Raw genomic sequence first — 19,290 nt, 5'->3', positions numbered from 1 at the left:
CGCCATGATCTACCGGATGCCTGCAGCCCGCCGACAACGCCACGCTACCCAATAAGTAATGTCGGTCGAGCTTCGATAGGCAGGCGCCGCTACTTCTCGGCAGCAGTACGGTACGCTACCCTGGAGTACGCAACACCTTGGCGAAATCGCAGGATTGGCAATTGTAGAGTTCTTTTGTTTCTTAACAGCCTCTAGAAAGCACCTAAGTAGACAACGCGTGCACCTGGTAGTTTTCGCTATATGACGCAATGTCACATAACGCCGCCTCCGCGATGTTGAAGCGAGCCGTGGGTGCAGCTTGATCTCGGAGGTCATGCCGCGAAGTCGGGCGTTCTAGGTCTCGCGTCGCTTCCGACGAGCGCTAATGGCGGTGTTTTCTTTCTTTTTTCAGTTGTGGATTCAAGAACGGCTACTATTCAAGAACGACGCTTACATTCGTATTTCAAACTTCAAATTTTGCACGCAAGCCCCTCAATATCTACACTATATTAAACTAGGCTTTTTACAAGGCCCAAAATTTCGTTGCAGTTGGCCTTTAAAGATAAAAAAAAAACAGCGAACAGTCGGAAACATGCCAGCACTGGTTGAATTGTATAGGTACTTGGTGGAGCCAATTCTGACACCAGCGCGCAATATGTCTCTTCGCAAGGGATTGAATGCGGCTTCTAACGCGAACCGGTCCTGGAGGCAGTGCAATCAAAGGCGTCCGGTGGCCGATCCTGATAATGACGCCTTACAGTCGCTCAGGCGTAGCATAAGCACTTACTTGATATGTCCCTTTCTCCGGGATCAGCGTCGACGTCTCGCCGAGTAGAGACGTAGCGGGGGGTCTCCCACACCGCTGTGGCGCGGAGAGGGAAAGCACGAGGAACAACTGTGACGTTAGCGTAGTGAAATTTGGAGAGGAAGCACCTGCGTAGTGGCGTTGGTTTAAAGGACACGAATCGCTTTCGTGCGTTCAATACGGCCCCAAACGACATTTACCAGAGTCTTGATTTTGAGATGCAATAGACTGTGTATTTAAAATGCGTGAGGTGTGTTAAGCGTCGAGCGTTACGTTTTAGCATTTCTCAATAAATATATTACCACTTGCAATTCTACCTTTACCGTGAGACCAAATGCACCAGTGTATTAGGAGTTTCATGGAAGCCGTCACGGATGTGGGATACGCCCGAATGTCAAACAGTGACAATTATCATTTAGCAATTGAGTTGAAAGAATAAAGACCTCAACTTAATTCGTCCTCCTATTACTTCAACACAAGCAATGTCATTACATGCATGACAGCAACATAACATCTATGGAACGTAAACATGGCGCCTACATAAATTTACACAGTACTTACATTATTGTAACATCTATCGCAATTCGTATCCATTAAGCGCGCGCCGAAAAGCAGCAGCGGCATCGCAACCAAGAAAGAGGCAGGAGTTGAATCGCAACTTTCAGATCATGACTTTTCGAGAAAATGTCTCTACATTTTTCTCACTTTCACTTATTTATTATGCCTAAAGAGTTCCAAATTCGTACCTCTAACATATTCCTGAAATTCCCGCGATTCTTGGCCAATCCCCCACAGTGGGTAGGTTTCACTGTCTTTACGGTCATCATCATCAACTGGCAGTGGACAAGCCAGCCGGGGCTCAGAACCAGGACTTACCTCCACTAGCGCCAGACGGGCGGGCCCCGGCTAGCGTCAGCACGGATCCGCAGAGCCGTTGGCCAAAGTCGGCCAACATCCCCACGGCCCACGGTCAAGAACACAGGACCGCCGAGGATTGCGAGTAAGACCGTCGAGGATTGTGACAGCCGAAGAGACCATTTTCGAGGCATCCAGGCGCCTTTTACGGGTGCACAGGACGACGACCATCCGACGAACGACAGAGATCGCAGATCTATATGTCGACGTCGACATAATCATCTACAATAGCATGTTTATGTTTATTTGATTCTTCCTGGTCAAGCAGCAATTCCACTGACGGCTTATCTGCCATCACTCGCGCAAAACGGAGGCGAATTTGTGAACGTGACTTGTTTAGCGAAGACTGCGAGACACAAGAAATAGTATTATGAAGGTGTCGAACCACCTCATTTTGCGATCTGCCATGATTAAAAATATATGCTTTTTGTTGCGCCAAGCTTCCGTCAGAATTTAGCAGGGGCAGCTGCACGCCTTGCGTTTATTGCGTGGTACGCCAAAGTAGGAAGGACAACTGCCACTGCTGCACTTTTTCCGGGTGGCACCTTGCTTGGCAACTTGGTCGCCAAGCAAGGTGCGTGCGTGCGCCGAGAAGTGCGTCGAAGTGCATCGTGAAAGTGTGTCGAGGAGTTTGTACCGTGAGACTGCCAGGTTAAGGGCCTCAGTGCACCTGGAAGACCTCGGCCTGTCATGGACTGCTCTTCACGCCAGCTACAGCGTCTGACCAACTGCACCAGCGAGTGGGGATCTAGCCTGTGGAGTGTCCCGGTGCAGCTTTTATTCAACTTAGCCCAGCGGTTTCTTCAAGCAGGGAGGACGGGCAGTCTCGGAACTAGGGCCCATTAAGAGTGCGCACCGAACAGCAGTAGCGACATTGCGATCAAAAAAGAGGAGCTGAAGAAAGAAGTGCCGAAGCACAAGGCAACAACGTATCGTCGTAGTCGAGCTAACTGGGGCTCGCGGAATCCACACTGCAACGCATATTACATAACGTCGACATAATCATGATTAACGCAAGCGCCTATATTAACGAAGCTTCGAGTCACTGAGTCTATACAGTGCGTGGAATGCGCATACTCACAGAAACCTTTGTTCTGCCGCATGCCCAATACTTCTCTCATTCCGCTGCTTAATTACCAGGGAGCCGCCACAATCACGCTAATTATGAACAAATGTAGATAAAATAAGTGTAATTTCTCTTGAATAGATTACGGCTGGAAACATTTACAGTGAATGCGGCATTTATTAGGAAATAATCGTTGCTCGGTTTCAGGGAAAAGCAGGAACTGCCTAAAGACTTAAGAGTGCTGATAATACCAGGCATGAAATGAGTAGCGATGGTTGTATATCTGGGCGAAAAACAAGTACCTTGAACGATCAAGATAAAGTAAAACGAAAAAAAAAAAAACATCTACAGCACTCTTTACCCGGGATGCGGCACCGCTGCATAACCAGCCACTAAAATGCTGTCGCCACAAAGCACAAAAGTTTGAAAGCGAATAACGCTAATTCATTCACATGCAAGTGCAGATACGTTTTTTTAGTCTGTTCTATCTTGTTTGTGCTTCAAGTCACGCCAATAACACACGTACATCACTTTTTCACGACGCATCCGTTGTCAGTGCACGTAAGAAGACTTGCTTTATTGGTCACCAAATATTGATGAAAGTGGTAAATATTTTTGTGGGATAAATAAACTGAGAGCGATTGCGTAAAAAGAATCGTTCGCTGTTCCAGAGGTCCAAGGGGCGAGCGTGTACGCCATAATTTTCCTGTAGGCGACTTGCTCCGCTGTATTCGGGGCCGCAATGGTGAAGTGCCATTCACAGCGCGAATAAAATGTGATATTATTCGGACTTGGATGGAGAGGGCACGTGGAATGTGAGGGCTTTCCCTATAGGTCAGCAAGTGCAAATGAGGGAGCTGGTACAGTGCCAAGAAGTAGTAAGTGAGAAAAACGCAAGATAACGCGGCTCATTCGCTGCCGAACAGCACAGCACGTGGAGAAACATTGCTTTAATAAATCACAATGAATTTGATATTTACATTTTAAAGCAGACTTAGGACCCCTTTACTCACAAATACGATGTGGGGAATCTTGGTTTCCCGCATTCTTCACGGACGCGATGCTTACGCTATAAGTCTATGCTATAAAGGAAACAGCCAGATCAGGCATGGCCTTCCATACTTAAGAAGGACTGCATTTAAAAAAAGGCCCACAAGAGATTGGTCGTAACAATAACTTTCATTTACCTTTGTAAAAGAGTTACTACGACAATAATATCAGCCTAGATTGCTAAAAAGGATAGTAAAATGGGCAAGGGGGTACTGACCTATCCATCTTTGAATGGTAGCGCGATAACCTACATCGAATAAACGAAAGACACAGAACGCACTGCTTAGTCTCGTCGTTTTTTTCTTCCCTTAATTAATCGTTAATCTAGCTCTGGCTTTCGTTTTGCTTAGGTTTTCGCGCTTCCCTTGACGAAGGGCTGTTTCATGTCTAGCTTATGAAATGAGTATCGCAAACAAGCGGCGGACGAGATGAAGCCTAGACGAAAAGTGAATTGTTTGCGAGTTGATGGAAGCGTTTGTTCTTCGTAAAGAAAAGAAAATTGAGCAGAAACAATCGGCAATGACTGTCAATGTAAACAAATAGCCGAACACTTGAAGAACGCTATTCGCTTTAGTAAAGGGATGGTGCATTCGGCGACATATATTTAGGGGGGGGGGGGGGGAGCGAGCGTTGCAGTTGAGGATATTTAGGTAGCGTTTGTTGTTTGAATGCGTTATTCCGCAGAGAACAGAGCCGTTAACCAGCACATCTCTACTCGTCGTATAGGAGGAGGGCCTGTGCACCTCAAAGAGCTATGGCAGTTGGCGTTCGGCTATGTACGCGCCCTGCAACGCGAGCGCCCGCCCCCTTTTTTTGTCGGCGCTTGCGTTCGAACCACCTACCAGCACCCTCCGGTCACACACCACCGACGACTAAAATGGACAAAAGAGCCAAGGAAGAAAGCTATTCACTTTTTTTAAAAGAAGAAGCAGGTTATATCACATTTACTATATTTTCTGCTGTCACGTTGTAGTGCACGCAGCCATGGCCCAGTGGCCCAGCGCGGGATTGCGGGATGTGCGTGCAGGGTTGCGGGATGTTCGTGGTTCGATCCCCTCCGCCATGCAGACACCCGCCGGTATTTAAGACGGCAAAGCGTCCCGCTTTCCAGAGGAGCGTTGTTTGGGAGGGAGTTACACATAGCGCTATGTTTGCTGTGCAACAACCACTATGCTATGCACAATACTGAATGCAAACCATTTAGATATGACTCTTCAGGTATGTATTCTATTGTGTCACTGCCCTGCAGATGCCTTTTGCATGCATGCATGATCACTGCCGGGTTGTGCTCGCGGCATTTTGAATGTTGACTTTCTTGTTTCTAAATATAAGGTCAACTGCCGGTTAACACCTATCCTTGCCCGTCTCCGTCTCGTCCGTGTCTTCGTTTGCGCTACATTTTTCAGCCATTCGTAGGAGTGCAGTTCGTAAGATTTGCTTATTATTGGCCAGTATCTATACATTGTCCTTTCGTTAGCTGTTGCTGTTAACTGGTGAGTGTTCTTACAAATCGCTCTTGCGTACGACAACTCTAATAAAGGTTTGTGCCCTTTGGAGCTTATCTTGTCCCAAAACAATAATCGTCATCTATATTAATTTGCGCGCCTTTCCTTCTTTTAACTCTGCGGGCTCGGTATACTTCCAGGTCACGAACGGCATGCGCGTTATCAGCGTTACATAGGATTCATCCTTACAGGAAATTAGTCAGCGTAGAGTTTCCGAGAAAGGAAACGCACGCAAGAAGGATGGCGATTATTGTATGAGGACAAGATACGCCCCAATGGGTGTAACTCCCCCCCCCCCCCCTTTTTTTTTTGAGTAAATGGCTCTGTGAATCCGTGGCTCGAAGCCTATCTCTCAGGCGCGGATTGTCACCTGTTGTCGTTATGTATGCGACGCGCAAATAAAAAAAAATTAGACAGCAGCGGCATCACTTCAGCAGTGATCTACGGGAGCGGGGGGCAGTGGGGAACAATCATTGGAAAACAAGCAGCGGCCGACAAAGCGGGGCTGTGTTTACGCCGACGCGGTGCGCGTGTTAATAGGTGCTCGTCGCAGAGTGCAACTTTTATCGCGCCCTCTTCTCGACGTGGCCGGGCTCTGCTCCGCGATGCAGCCGCAGGTGAGACGGGACGCGTGGAGGGCGGACCGAGTGATTCCAGAGCCCGGGCAGTCGTCCAAGTCGGCGGGTTTACTATACGGAGCCCCGGCTGCTGCCGCCGCCGAGCGAGGCCGCACATTTCCTCTTCGGGGCATCGCATCGCAGCAGCAGCCGTGGCGCGCCATCGCCTTGGGTCCCCGGCGGGGCTTCGCCGAGGCGCGCTTCTTTTATTTTCATTCTCGACAATTGAGCGCGCCAAAGCGCGCGGCCTTGACCGTCACCCACACAGCCGTCTCATCTTTCCCGTCCGCTGCTTTCTGCTATCGTCGTAATCGGCCAGTTCCACGACGCGCGCGACGCTGCCCGCGCGAGTACAGCGCCATCAACGTCGGCGCGTACGGGAGCACGGGCTCAGCCCTCGTGTGGGTCAGAACAGCGATGGCGGCCTGCTTTTTCTTCCCTCTTCCCCCCCCCCCCTTTCTCTTATATAAGACTCCAAGCCACCTCGACTGCGCGTACTGACTTTGGACATCGCTAGCGTATAAGGTAACCAACCGGACACTCTTCCAGCTAATATCCCACTGTTCTCCCTCTCTTTCTCTCTTGGTCGAGATCGGTACGAGCTGCCATCTTGAATATTCCGTACAGATGATACGAACGCTTTCATACTGTTGTGCACTGTGGCGCAATTAGCGTATTTCAGTAATCAATCTTGAGCAACTTCACCTAGAGAAAACTCCCCGGATTAATATCCACGCCTGGTCTGTCGGTTGTTTGCTGTATGTTGTATGTTGTTTTGGTGTATTAGAAGAGGTTTAACTTCAGTGTCCCAAAACATTAACGAATCTTAGATATCGGCTACCAAGAGAGCCTGTCTCGTCGCCGTCAGAACCAAGGAAAACTCCAAATTTACCCATGGAATTCAGCATGAGTTCACGCGCACATGAATCGCCAGACGAGGTATTATGCGAGTGCTGCAGCGTGCAGCCTAAATGTATATAAACAGCACGTCAAAGAGGCAACACGACAATCATGTGTCGTATTGCCTCCTTCAAGCGCTCTTTGCATAAATCTAGGCTGCAGGCTACAGTAATCATTGATCAACTACCTCAGACCTTGGCTGCTGAATACGAGTGTTCCCCAACTGGCAGAGTAGCCAGAACACCACCCTCCGAGCAACACGGTTACAAGTGCTCTGTATGGACAATCCCGAGGTCGCCGCACTTCAGCGCTTGACTAAAACCGTAGAGGGAGAGAGGAAAAGAGATAAGATTGTGTCAGGCATGATAGTTTCTGCCTTTCAGTGTGTGCTTGTGTACCCTGTGGTGTTCGAATGCGAGGTGTTCACGAAAAAAAAATGTGCAGAAGGAAAGAAGGAACCCGCAGTAACGAGTGCATGCTATGCAACTGCTGTCGACGAAAAAGAAAAGAAGAAGAGAGAAAGAAAAAGCGCTAAATAAACGTGCGCAAGACCTCTATAGTTTTTAAGGAGGAGTGTAGTCATCAAGACGTTACATTTCGGTTCCAGCGGAGCGCACGAGTGCTTGCTGCCCAACATCTTCATGTAAGGACACATTCGATCGCTGAGGCTTAAAATTTGAAGTAAGTCGCTAGCTAATGCTGACTAAAGTGGTTCTTTGGCTCCGGGCTCGTGATAGAGGCAACAACGATATACTCCTGGGATACCTGACAGAATTGTGCCGGCATTTGGAGGTGATCCCACATGTGCTCTGCTCTTGAAGTCAACTTTGACCTCGACTAATGCGTTGAATAGAAGGGGATCCTGAACGGCTATATTTTCTGATAGGCCATGTGTGTGTGTGTGTGTGTGTGTGTGTGTGTGTGTGTGTGTGTGTGTGTGTGTGTGTGTGTGTGTGTGTGTGTGTGTGTGTGTGTGTGTGTGTGTGTGTGTGTGTGTGTGTGTGTGTGTGTGTGTGTGTGTGTGTCTACGCTGGGAGAAGGCAGAGAGAGAGGGTATAGAGACGTGCACAGACAGTCATTGAGACAAAGCCACTCGTGCAAACCAGACGTTCTCAGAGAGCACATAAGTTCCTTCACTGCCTTCTGAGCCGATGTTCGGTGGGGACGGTGCTCTAGTACTGTCTCTTCACTCAGACGTATCGTAGTATCCATTGAAAGGAGATATCATGGCCTTTTTCTCCCAAGTGATGGTAAAGTTCCACGATAACCCGCCGTGGTTGCTCAGTGGCTATGGTGTTTGGCTGCTGAGCACGAGGTCGCGGGATCGAATCCCGGCCACGGCGGCCGCATTTCGATGTGGGCGAAATGCGGAAACACCCGTGTACGTAGATTTAGGTGCACGTTAAAGAACCCCAGGTGGTCTAAATTTCCGGATTCTCCCACTACGGCGTGCCTCATAATCAGTAAGTGGTTTTGCACGTTAAGCCCCACAATTTTTTTTAATGTTCCACGATTTCGCACGTGAGCTGATCGTGGGTTCCATGTCGGAGAAACGACTGCACACATTGCAAGGCGGGCCATGAATCGCAGAAGACTGCCCATTTTCGAGGACTTTCAGCATTTATTACATGAAGCGCGTCGCGGAGAGCCGCAAGCTCTGCAGCTGTATAGACGTAGTGGTAGAGGAAGTCTTGAACCGCTTGGTTATTCCCATTGTTGGTATAACTACAGCGCCACCGAAACTGGTTGATGTAGTTGATCCATCAGTATAGACGTGTGTTTATCACTGTATTTCTCGTACAAGAGAAGTAAAGCAAGTTGTTTGAGTGCGGATGACGGCAAGTCCTACTTTTTCTGAAGTCCTGGGATTGTAAGGTTTACTTCAGTACGGCTCACACACCATGGAGGAATTGAAGGTCTTGGTACAGGTGCGTAAACCTACACTGTAAATCACATTATACCCACAAGGGTATTTTATGTCTGTAGCTCACGCCATTACACCACTCAAATAGGTTTATTTGATGGAGAATAGCCCTCATTTATAGTGAATGCGCACGCGAGAGAGGTAGAAGTCATAAGAGAAAGGTAGGGAGGTTAAGCAGGCTGAGCCCGGCAGGCTACCCTGCACTGGCGAAGGACATTGATGGCGAAATTTACAACATTATGCCTTTGAAAACTTTAGATTTTCACAGGTGTAATCGCAAAATTACACCCTTCTGGAGGAGCAAAATGCGACTCAACAGAAAGACCATCACACTAACAATATAACAAACGTCCAAATACTGTAGCTGAATATTTACTATATATAAACACAGGAAACAGCAAAAATAAGTAGCGACCACATGCGTGTCGACACCACTGCGTGAATATGAATTCATTATTCTATGACAAAGCCTCACTAATTATCACCAATTCATTATGTGCAAACAATTTTAGTACATTCACTACATGGCGCATGTGCCAAGGAATAAATAAAGGGACAAAGAGCAGGAATATGATAAGTGGCACTAGTTGGAGCTCATTTGGCGACACGTTGTAGTGCTACCCAATGGTTATTTATATGTATATAGGGCACAGATGAGAACGGTGAGTATGTGTGCGTTTTGCACAAATTCGTGGTAGCCTGTACACATTTATGAAACATATTGTGTACGCTTTTGTGCTCTTGTGAGCAATATACAACTGTTACTCACCAGCAACAGGTATCAAGGAAATAGTGTTGTAAATTACAACTCAGTCAGGTTGTTTGTCCAGTAGTGCGCATCATTACAGGCTGTCAACCAAATTGCATCATGTGGGCTATCTCTCGTTGCCCAGTCAATACTCACACGTAGGGATCGCCGGAAATGGAGAAGCTGATCGGCTGGCTTCAACTTGCGCTCATAACGACTGTGTCTGCCCAGAAAGTTTGTGCAAGCTTGATGAGGCTTGTCTGATGATTCGTCGCCACCTGCATCCAGGCCAGCGCGTCATAAATGAAACGTTCCCGCCCCGTGTTCCCGGTCGAACCTTGCTTCGTCGCGCTAGAGCATAACTCAAGCTAAAGGTTGGCCGTGTGAACATGTGAGGACGTTTATACCGTAAAGGACGCGTGTACAGTCCATCGTGTATGTCTTGCGGTTGCTGCGAGACACTTCAGCAGAATGTCCCGCTTTCACTGCGTAGCGCACGTCGTTAGTAAGGGATGTATCATCTCCTTGGCCTGCTGTAGTGTCACCCGACGAATGTCTGTATCCCAGTGGTTGTGCGTTTGGAAGAGATCAGGCGCATGGCGCTCTCCTTACTTTTCTATAAGTAACTTAGGTTCACGTTTGTAGCCTATTTCTGCTTTCGGGTGACGGGACCTCAAACGCTATGTCTTCCATTTCGACATACTTTAGTGGTGCGACCTGCAGTGGGACCGGCCTTACTGTGTGTGACCTGCACTGTGTGTGTTCTGCTTTATTCTTTGAGATTTGCCATCTGACAAGTGTATAGATGTTTTCAAATTTAATAATAATAATAATAATAATAATAACAATTTTACTGCCATACACCGTCATGCGGCGCCTGGACTGACCGTTCGACCCGCTTGGTATGACTAGAGGATTGAAAGGGAGCTCACTGTAATTTACATGGGACGCCAGAGTGAAGTATTAATTAAATATGCATTGGTAGATTACATTTAATATGCGAAAATATGTTAACTTTACCGTGGGCGAATGCTCGCTTAACTGGAAATCAAACGGATATGAAGAAATCCTTCTGACGGCTCCAGTGGGATGATTTCAGCAACGGTATCCACTTAGCATTGACTCTACTGTTAGCATGTAAGCATTGACTCTACTGGCAGCTTTCGGGAGCAAAGTTTCTGCGCAAGAACGGTCATACACGCGCATATACCGCGAAATCTGCCACTTGAGACAGACGCCATGGAAGGCGGTTTGAGCACGAAATTTGAGAATGCAAGTGCGGCTTTTTTTTTTTTTTTTTGTAATTACATGTATATTAAGAGGTTCTGGCATCTTGACCGAAGATAAGATAAAAGTTCTCCTAGATTCTTCGTTTCCTTCTTTCTTTCTTTATTTTTATTTCACCGTGCAAGGATAAAAAAAATAAAAGATCATTCGAAATACCAATAAAATGTGAACACGTTTAAGCCATAGCGGGCGCATCTAATATCGCGCTCAGTATGAGCTACAACGTGAAAGCGCGCGGCCAAAAACGGTCGCGCGCTGCAGCTCATTCTGCGCCCCCCGCGATAGTATACATTACACATCACGCAGTGTTTCGACATGCCCTAAAGGAGCACACCACAGGTGCTGTTATAGCGCGCACATATGCACGCACAAGTCGTACATAGTTAAAACATTCACGTTGCGCGCTACATTGCAAGGGCATATATAGTCTGCGTCACGTTCAGTTTGGGCACAGATCCAAAACGCACGGTGGGCAACAACCCAGACAGGGGGAGTCTTTACTGTATAACAGTTGCTCTCTGACATATTACGCGCCCTGGACAGAAGACCACTGCGGATTACTAAAAGAAGAAGATGCCCCTGTGGCCAGTGAGCGGGTTGAGAAAGTGCGCATTTAGTGTCTGGGAAACCTTCCCATAGACGAGAGAAAGCTTCAAGTTCGGCCTTCAATTTATTGAATGATAAGGAACCTTTCTCCGCCCGAGAAATGTACATAGAGTTTCGAGCGGAAAATCTGCCCACCTGAAGTGTTTTTAGCCGCTGCGGTGGCTCCGTGCCTATATACGGCGTTCTGCTGCTAAGCTCGAGGTTGCGGGTTTGAATCCCGCCCGCGGTGGCCGCACCCCTAAAGAAACACTCTCCGTGTACTTATGCTCAGGCGCGCATTGAATAACCCCGGGGGATCGAGATTAATTCGGAGCACCCTGCCACGGCGTCTTTCTCATAACCCGTGTATTGCTGTCAAGCCCCATAATTTAATTTTATTTTGAAGCGGTTTAGCTGTTCTTTCTATTGCCCTTTCATGTGCTCACAACCTTGATTACGAAAATCAAAACATACTAATTAGCATTTAAACGCTTTTAGTAAGAAAAATAATTACAATGATCGCTAGTAATGATTGGAAAAATATAAGTGGGCGCCTAGCATGTGAAAACGTGCGGGAGATCCAATTTCAGATTAGAACGAATTACAGCCACTGACTGTTGCCAACAGAGAACGGTCAATGTAGAGATACATCCAGACCGTAGACGCTAGTTGGTTGACCGGAAACGTATTTGTTGTGTTTTTTAACAAGGCACTGGCGCTCTGTACGTTCTGCCGTAATAAATAATAATTTGCATCTCACACACCTTTCTGTTATACCTGACCATCATGATAAGGTCGAGTTGCCGTTTCTTGCTTAAAAGTGATGCTCATGGGCAGAAACCTTGGGCACGAACCACTAGCGCCAATAGGCACCGTGCGGCCGTCGTACATCAAGACTAGCGCTTTAGTGAGCTTTGAGGTTCGGATTTTGCATGAGAATTGCAACGGCCACCAGAAAAAGAATGCGACAAATACTAGTTCAAATTGCCTCTGAGAACAAGAGGACAACAAATACTATAACAAATAGACTGTAGCTGCCCCGCTCTGCACGTTCTGCACACGCTACCACAATGCACATTGATAAAAAAAAAAAGAGTTAGCGAGAATAGGCATTTAGGATGTTCCGCAGTAACAAGCTAAAAGAAAAAGAAAAACATCGGAGAGAGACCACGGAAGCTGGGATACAGCGCGCGATGAAATCTAAAATTTAACGCGGCGCTTCCATTCCTCTTGCGTGGCTGTTTTATTTATTTCTGATTTGCTTGAAATACCAGGGGCGTGGAACAGGCGATACCGAAACGGCGTTGCCGCTCATGCATTTACTGCTTTTCGCGCAAGTTAGTGACCCGCTTTTCAGTGATGCATGTTTTGTGTACGTTTTGCCGGTTCCACCCCCTCCCCCTGCCCTCCGTACAGTACGCATGTGTTGCTTCTCATCCTGCAGCTCACAGGCCTATGTTGCGCGCGAGGTACCGGTTTTCTTTGCTGCCGCGAGCTGTGCTGTCCTGACCGAGCTGTCCTGGAGAAGCGGCCCTGCAGCAGATTTTGAGAGGCCGGACAGAAATTAAGCTAAAACTTGCAACCATAGAGAAACATCAGCATGAAAACAAAACGACCCTATGTTGGATCTGAACACCCTTCAGAATCAGAATCAGAATCAGAATTTATTGTTAGAATTTGGGTCAAATTACATGTATTTAGTATGCAGGAGGAGGTCCCATAGTCAAAGACTGTATCGGGACCTCCTTATGGCTAATTTGGAATCAAAGATTGCAAGTCTCGAGGAAACGCGGACCATTGTTGAGGACCTTAGAGTGAGTAGTGAAAAGCAGCGATCAGAGTGGTAAACCGTGATGTACAAAGTGGATGATCTTGAAAATCGATCTAGATGGTGAAATCTGCGCTTCTATGGCATTGAAGACTTGGCAGAACACAAGTCACATACGACTTCTGAAAGACATTTCCTAGATCTGTGTAGGTCTACTCTGGGAATAGACCCTGCAATCGAAAGGACCCTTTGTCTCGGACGGTTCAGTTCAGAAAGAACTCGACCAATAACTGTTAATTTTGGTTCATTCAATGACAATGAGGGTGTTCAGTCAAATGCGAGAAAGTTAAAAGGAAGTTCTAGCCTTTCAGAGAACTTCTCTGAACCAGTATGAAAAAAAAAGGAGAATACTGTGGGATTATGCTAAAACTCCCTAGGTCACCCATGGTAACGCGCATCTGAAATACGATGTACTTTATTTGAATAGCGCCAAATACATATAAGCCGAATCTCGGGGCCGAGTTGTTCAAACTACTTGACAAATTCGGAACGTTCTGTTTTGTCATTTTTGGTTCTACATTGCAGAAGTGAATAAAGTAGAGGAGCTGCGATGTCTAATCGACATGACGAAACCGTCAGTTGTGATTGGAAGTTAATCATGACTGGATGGGGACGTCATGGACAGTAAAGTTCTTCCCGGCAACTACGTCAGCTATTTCGAGTCACGGGGGATGTGTCTTTATTCTTGTAGGCATCTTGGTTAGCTGTCATACGGAAAAAAAAAAATATATATATATATATATATATATATATATATATATATATATATATTGAGAGAGAGAGAGAGAGAGAGAGGAAGGCAGGGAGATTAACCAGAGGGGAAGATCCGGTTTGCTACCCTACTCTTGGGAGACAGGGGAGGGAGAGATAAAGTGATAACAAAGTAGAGATAAAGAAAGAAAGGAGCATACACTTACAATCACAGTCGGTCACTGTCGCCGCATACTGTCACCGCACAGCACAGTAATACTTGCAGCACTATAAACATCTGTCCAATTCTGTTGCCTTTAAAAACTGCAACAATGCCCTCGTCGCCCTCCGCTGCGATGGCTTGTGATGGCGCCATTTTAAAATAAGTTCCTCTGTTAGAGGTCTTCGGTTAAAGCACGCTATCGCGATTGCGAGCGATCGTCTCTGTAAACTGTAGCGAGGGCAGTCACAGAGAAGGTGTTGAAGAGTCTCCTCGTTACCACAGTCATCACACGAGGCGTCCTCGGCCCATCCGATTCGGAAAGCAAAAGACTTGGCGAATGCCACCCCTAGCCATATTCTACAAAGCAGGGTAGCTTCGCGACGGCAGAGTCCAGCTGGAATGCAAAGGCTTATAGAGCAGTCTAGGTTGTGCAGCCGGTTGTTTTGAAAACATCCTGCGTTCCACAAGGAGTACGTGATATCACGGCTGAGCATTCGAAGTTTTCTAACGGCTTCTGTCCTTGATAATGGTATCGGCTCCTCTTCGTCGCCTTGAAGAGCAGGCGTGTTCGTTGCCTATGACGTCTCAGTGACTTAGAAGCCACTAAAATGTCACGTGGTGTCCTTTCTCAGTCAAGGTATGGATTAGTCTCTAATCTCGAATACCAGTTGTTTGTGTGGTCCACGCCGCAGGGCTGATAGCAAAGACTGCAGTGCTGCCTTCGGGTCACTGAATATTGACAATCTTCGAGGTTGTTTTTGGCTGACGAGACGAAGTGCAGCGCGAAGAGCTGCAAGTCCCGCAGCCGTCGGTGTCGTTGGGTGACACGTCTTGAAACTGATGGTTGTGGCTTTCGCTGGGAAAACCACGGCTCCAGAGGAACACTGGAGAGTTGCCGATCCACCAGTATAAATATGTACGTGGTCGGCGTACCTCTCGTGCAAAAGGAGCAGAGTTGTTTAAACGCAGGTGATGACAGCTCGGATTTTTTTCCTGATTCCTGGTACGGTGAGGTGGACTGCAGGTCGAGCCAAACACCATGGAGGAATGGATGGCTCAGTTGCGGGGGTGAAGCCTGATGGAAGGTGGGTGTAATAATCCGAAATAGTAGTACAAAATGATCTCTGTGGCCTTTCTGACGATAGTGTTGCCAGATGATGGGAACGGGCACGGGCAAAGTGCCTAATGTGCACACTCAACACTTCCACCGCCATGTGTGTTTGTATGGGTCGGTCCCGGGCGATTGCATTAGTCGCCACTGTCGACGTGCATTTTGGCAAACCAAGACAAACCCTGAGAGCCCGAGCTTGAATAGCCTGTAGAGCACGAAGATTTGTCTGGCAAGTGTTGGTCAGTACGGGCAAACTGTATCTCAAGAAGCCCAGAAAAAGATCCCTGTACAATTCCAACATTGCATGCACTGACATTCCCCAAGTCTTTCCGCCCAGAAACTTGAAAAGCTGGGAGATTGTTGTCAGACGCTGTTTCAAGTAGGTCACGTGCGGGCTCCATGAGAGATATCTATCAATGACTATGCCAAGAAATCAGTGAGTCTTCTCATAAGAAATTATCTGGCCATTTATTGATATGGCGTAGGGTGTCATTGTTTTGCGAGTGAATGCCATCAGTGAACATTTGTCTGACGACATTTCAAGACCTTAGTTGCGGAGGTATATAGCTGTCAGAGTAGCAGCTATTTGAACTCTTGCACGTATCTGCGGACGCGTCACACCTGAAGTTCAATTACATATGTCGTTTGCGGAGATTGATATCTTGATCGCTGTTGGCAGATGATCAACGAGACCAATGAGTCTGAGGTTGAATAGGGTAGGTCTTAGTACACCGCCTTGAGGAACACCTCGGTACGTGTAGTGTCGTGCCCTTTGACCATCGCCGGTACACACAAAGAACGATCTTATAAAAAAGTAATGAGAAATTCATTGGAAAACTCGACCACCTAGGTGAACCATCTCAAGAGTATCGAGAATAGCCTCGTGAGATACGTTATCGTATGCCCTCTTGACATCCAAGAACAAAGCTGTAGATAATATTTTGCATGACTTTTGATACTGGACATACGTAGCGAGATCAACAACACTGTCTACTGATGAGCGATCTCGACGAAAACCAGCCATACCATTTGGTAACATGTTGTAGTGTTCCAGGTACCACTTCAAGCGGGCAAGGATAATCTTTTTCATTATCTTGCCCACACAGATGGCCAGCCCTATTGGGCGGTATGAGGTGAGTTCAAGTGGGGACTTGCCTTGCATCAGGAGAGGGACCAAGCGGCTTGTCTTCCATTCATCAGGAACCATGCCATCTTGCCAAGATACGTTGTATAGATGTAACAGTTCTCTCCGTGCGCCTTCACTCAGGTTGGTCAAGGCGCGGTAGGATATTCCATCTGGTCCTGGGGATGAAGAACGCCTGCATAGAGCAAGAGCCGATTCTAGTTCCTCCATTGTGAAAGGAAGATCCATGCGGCAGTCGCGTGAGACAGGGATGTCACTGGGGGGCTAGAGAGCCTGGACCGGTTGCTTGGCCAGTGAACCTTGCACAAAAGTCTTCTGCAACTTGAGCATCCAGTCGCCTCTGGAAGAGCGCCAGCGTTTTGAATGGGAAGCGTTGTTCAGGGAGGGAAGGCAGACCACGTATGGTTCTCCAGATCAGGGAAAGTGGCTTTCAGAGGTACAGTGACTGGCAAAACATGGTCCAATGTCGAGATCCCAATCTATCCATGCGACGTTGAATTTTCTTTTGTAGTCGTCTGGCTGTCCTAAGGTCTTCGATGGACTTTGTACGACGACGGAGTGCACGAAGTCGCTCCAACTCCATATCGAAATCCGTGAGCTTCGACGAAACCGTGACCGTTTCCTCTAATCCAGAGGACAAGCCCTCTCGACAAGCATCTTCCATGCTGGAAGTAAAATTAGTCCAGTCAATTAATTTAATGGTGTCCTGTGGAAAGGACCTGGACATCCCTTCGATGACGAGGTACGTTGGAATGTGATCACTCCCGTCTGTCTCGATATCCGAAAAACATTTAACACATCTTGTGAAAGAGCTGGAGACGAAAGCTAGGTCAAGCCAGCTGCCATAATTAATATAGGGCTAAGTAAGGCTGTATGGGCTCAAATTAGACTTATAAATGGTAAATCGCTATCCGTATGTTCGTTTTACAGGCCACCTGGAAGCCAGCTTCATGTTTTGAGCGACCTAACTGACATGATTGAAACTGTTAAAACTGACTGTTTAGTTATTGGAGATTTTAACACTCCTGAAATAAACTGGTGCTCAGAGATTGTTTTATCTCGAGCCAATACAGCATTATACAACAAAATGCTAACTCTCTGCAATTCATTCAGGTTCTCCCAATTAGCGCTGCAGCCAATGCGTTGCAATAATGCTTTGAATTTGTTATTGACTAATAAGCCATCGGGAGTTCAGTCTACCCTTATATTGCCCGGTACCAGTGATCACACTTGTGTTTTGGCTCAAATGAACTTCCAGTATGTTAAACTTGAAGACTGTGGCAATCGACTCATTTACAGTTATCGAAAGGCACATATCCCCGAGATAACGCGTGCATTAAAATCCGATATTGATGTGTACGAAACATTTGAATGACTCAGTGTAGATTAACTGTGGAGCACACGGAAAGATAAGCTTTTTGGTCTGCGTGAACGATATGTGCCGTCAAGAGTGATGACGAAACATCGCAGCAAAACAAGCCAAGGTTTACAGAAGAGGTACGAAGAGTCGTTGAAAAGAAACAACTATATGCACGCTTCAAAAGAAATCCATCGCAAGAAAGCAAAAGTCAATTAAGAAAGATTGCAAAAGCTTTGAATGCGTCGATTAAAAAAGCTAAATTTGCCTACTTCCAATTCTTAGATTTGTCCATATTTGGTCGCTCTAAAAAATTTTTGGCAGTATATTAAAAGAAATAGAAAGGAGGAGTTGTCCTTCCTGTCGTGTTCACGGCAAGGCAATAACGCTGACAGAATGGAATCGTTTATTCCGTGATTGCGCGAACAGAAGTGAACGCGGTGGATAGCGCGAAGCGCTTTACTTAGAGCCACCTTATCTACAAGGGTAAGGGTGACAGGAGAGGGTGCGAGAGCAAGAGCGCGTCTATGGCCATGCTAGGGCGTGCTATGCAGCACTTCCCGCCACTCGATCATGACGGAATTATCGTTCACGGTCATCTGGACAAAGCGAAGTGCTTTAACGCGTTCTTCAGCTCGATGTTGTCTGCCGTTGAAAGCAACAACATTAGCCCTGCCGAATTTCGCCCTGACTTTATCAATGCCGAACACATGGTGGACGTTGTATTTGAACGCCGAGGAATTGTATCGCTCTGAGAACGCTCGAGAGAACACAGTGCCACTGGACCGGACGGTTTATCCACGGTCCTGCTCCCTTCTTGTGATTTTCGTTTATCAAAGTACCTGCAGATTCTTTTCACCAAGTCATTACAGCACGGATCATTACCTGATGAATGGAAACTTACAAGCGTTGTGCGTGTACCATACATAAATCGGGACCTAGAAATATTGTTTCAAATTATCCAGCAGTGTCTTTGACCAGTGTGATATGTAAAGTTTTAGGGCACGTGTTTTATGCCATAATTATGAGTCATCTTAGTGCATACTCCCTATTAAATACCCATCAGCATGGTTTTTGCAGTGGTTACTCGTGCATCACCCAGCTTACCGAATTCGTTCATGGCTTAACAAGCGCACGGGATAAAGGACAATCTGTTGACTGTATATTCTGGTGACGCTGGTGTCATCGCCGTCGGTGTTGCTCTGGAGGCCGGTCCGCTTCCTAGAAGCAGCCGCCGCTGAAGCCGCCATTCTGGGCAGAGGCACGGGGACGTCAACTTGCATCCGCGCCGCGAACCATGTCTGATCTCCAAAGATGTGCGCAGAAATAAGGAAAAAAAACAGCTGAGCTAGAGAAATAGCGTTCTGGCTCGCAGACACTTCGTCTTCGTGATCATTTCACAATATAGGCCAAGGCATTCCATAAATAATTTTCGGCGGTCTACAATGGTTGCTGCTGATATAGAATCCCACTCGCTGGATACTCATAGTATAGGTAAGGATTGAAGAACGGAGGTATCGGGGCATGAAAAAGCTCGTCGTATGTAAGTAGGCATA

Source organism: Dermacentor variabilis, chromosome 1 (assembly GCF_050947875.1).
Source record: "Dermacentor variabilis isolate Ectoservices chromosome 1, ASM5094787v1, whole genome shotgun sequence".
Lineage (NCBI taxonomy): Eukaryota > Metazoa > Arthropoda > Arachnida > Ixodida > Ixodidae > Dermacentor > Dermacentor variabilis.
Note: the sequence above shows the minus strand (reverse complement) of the source record.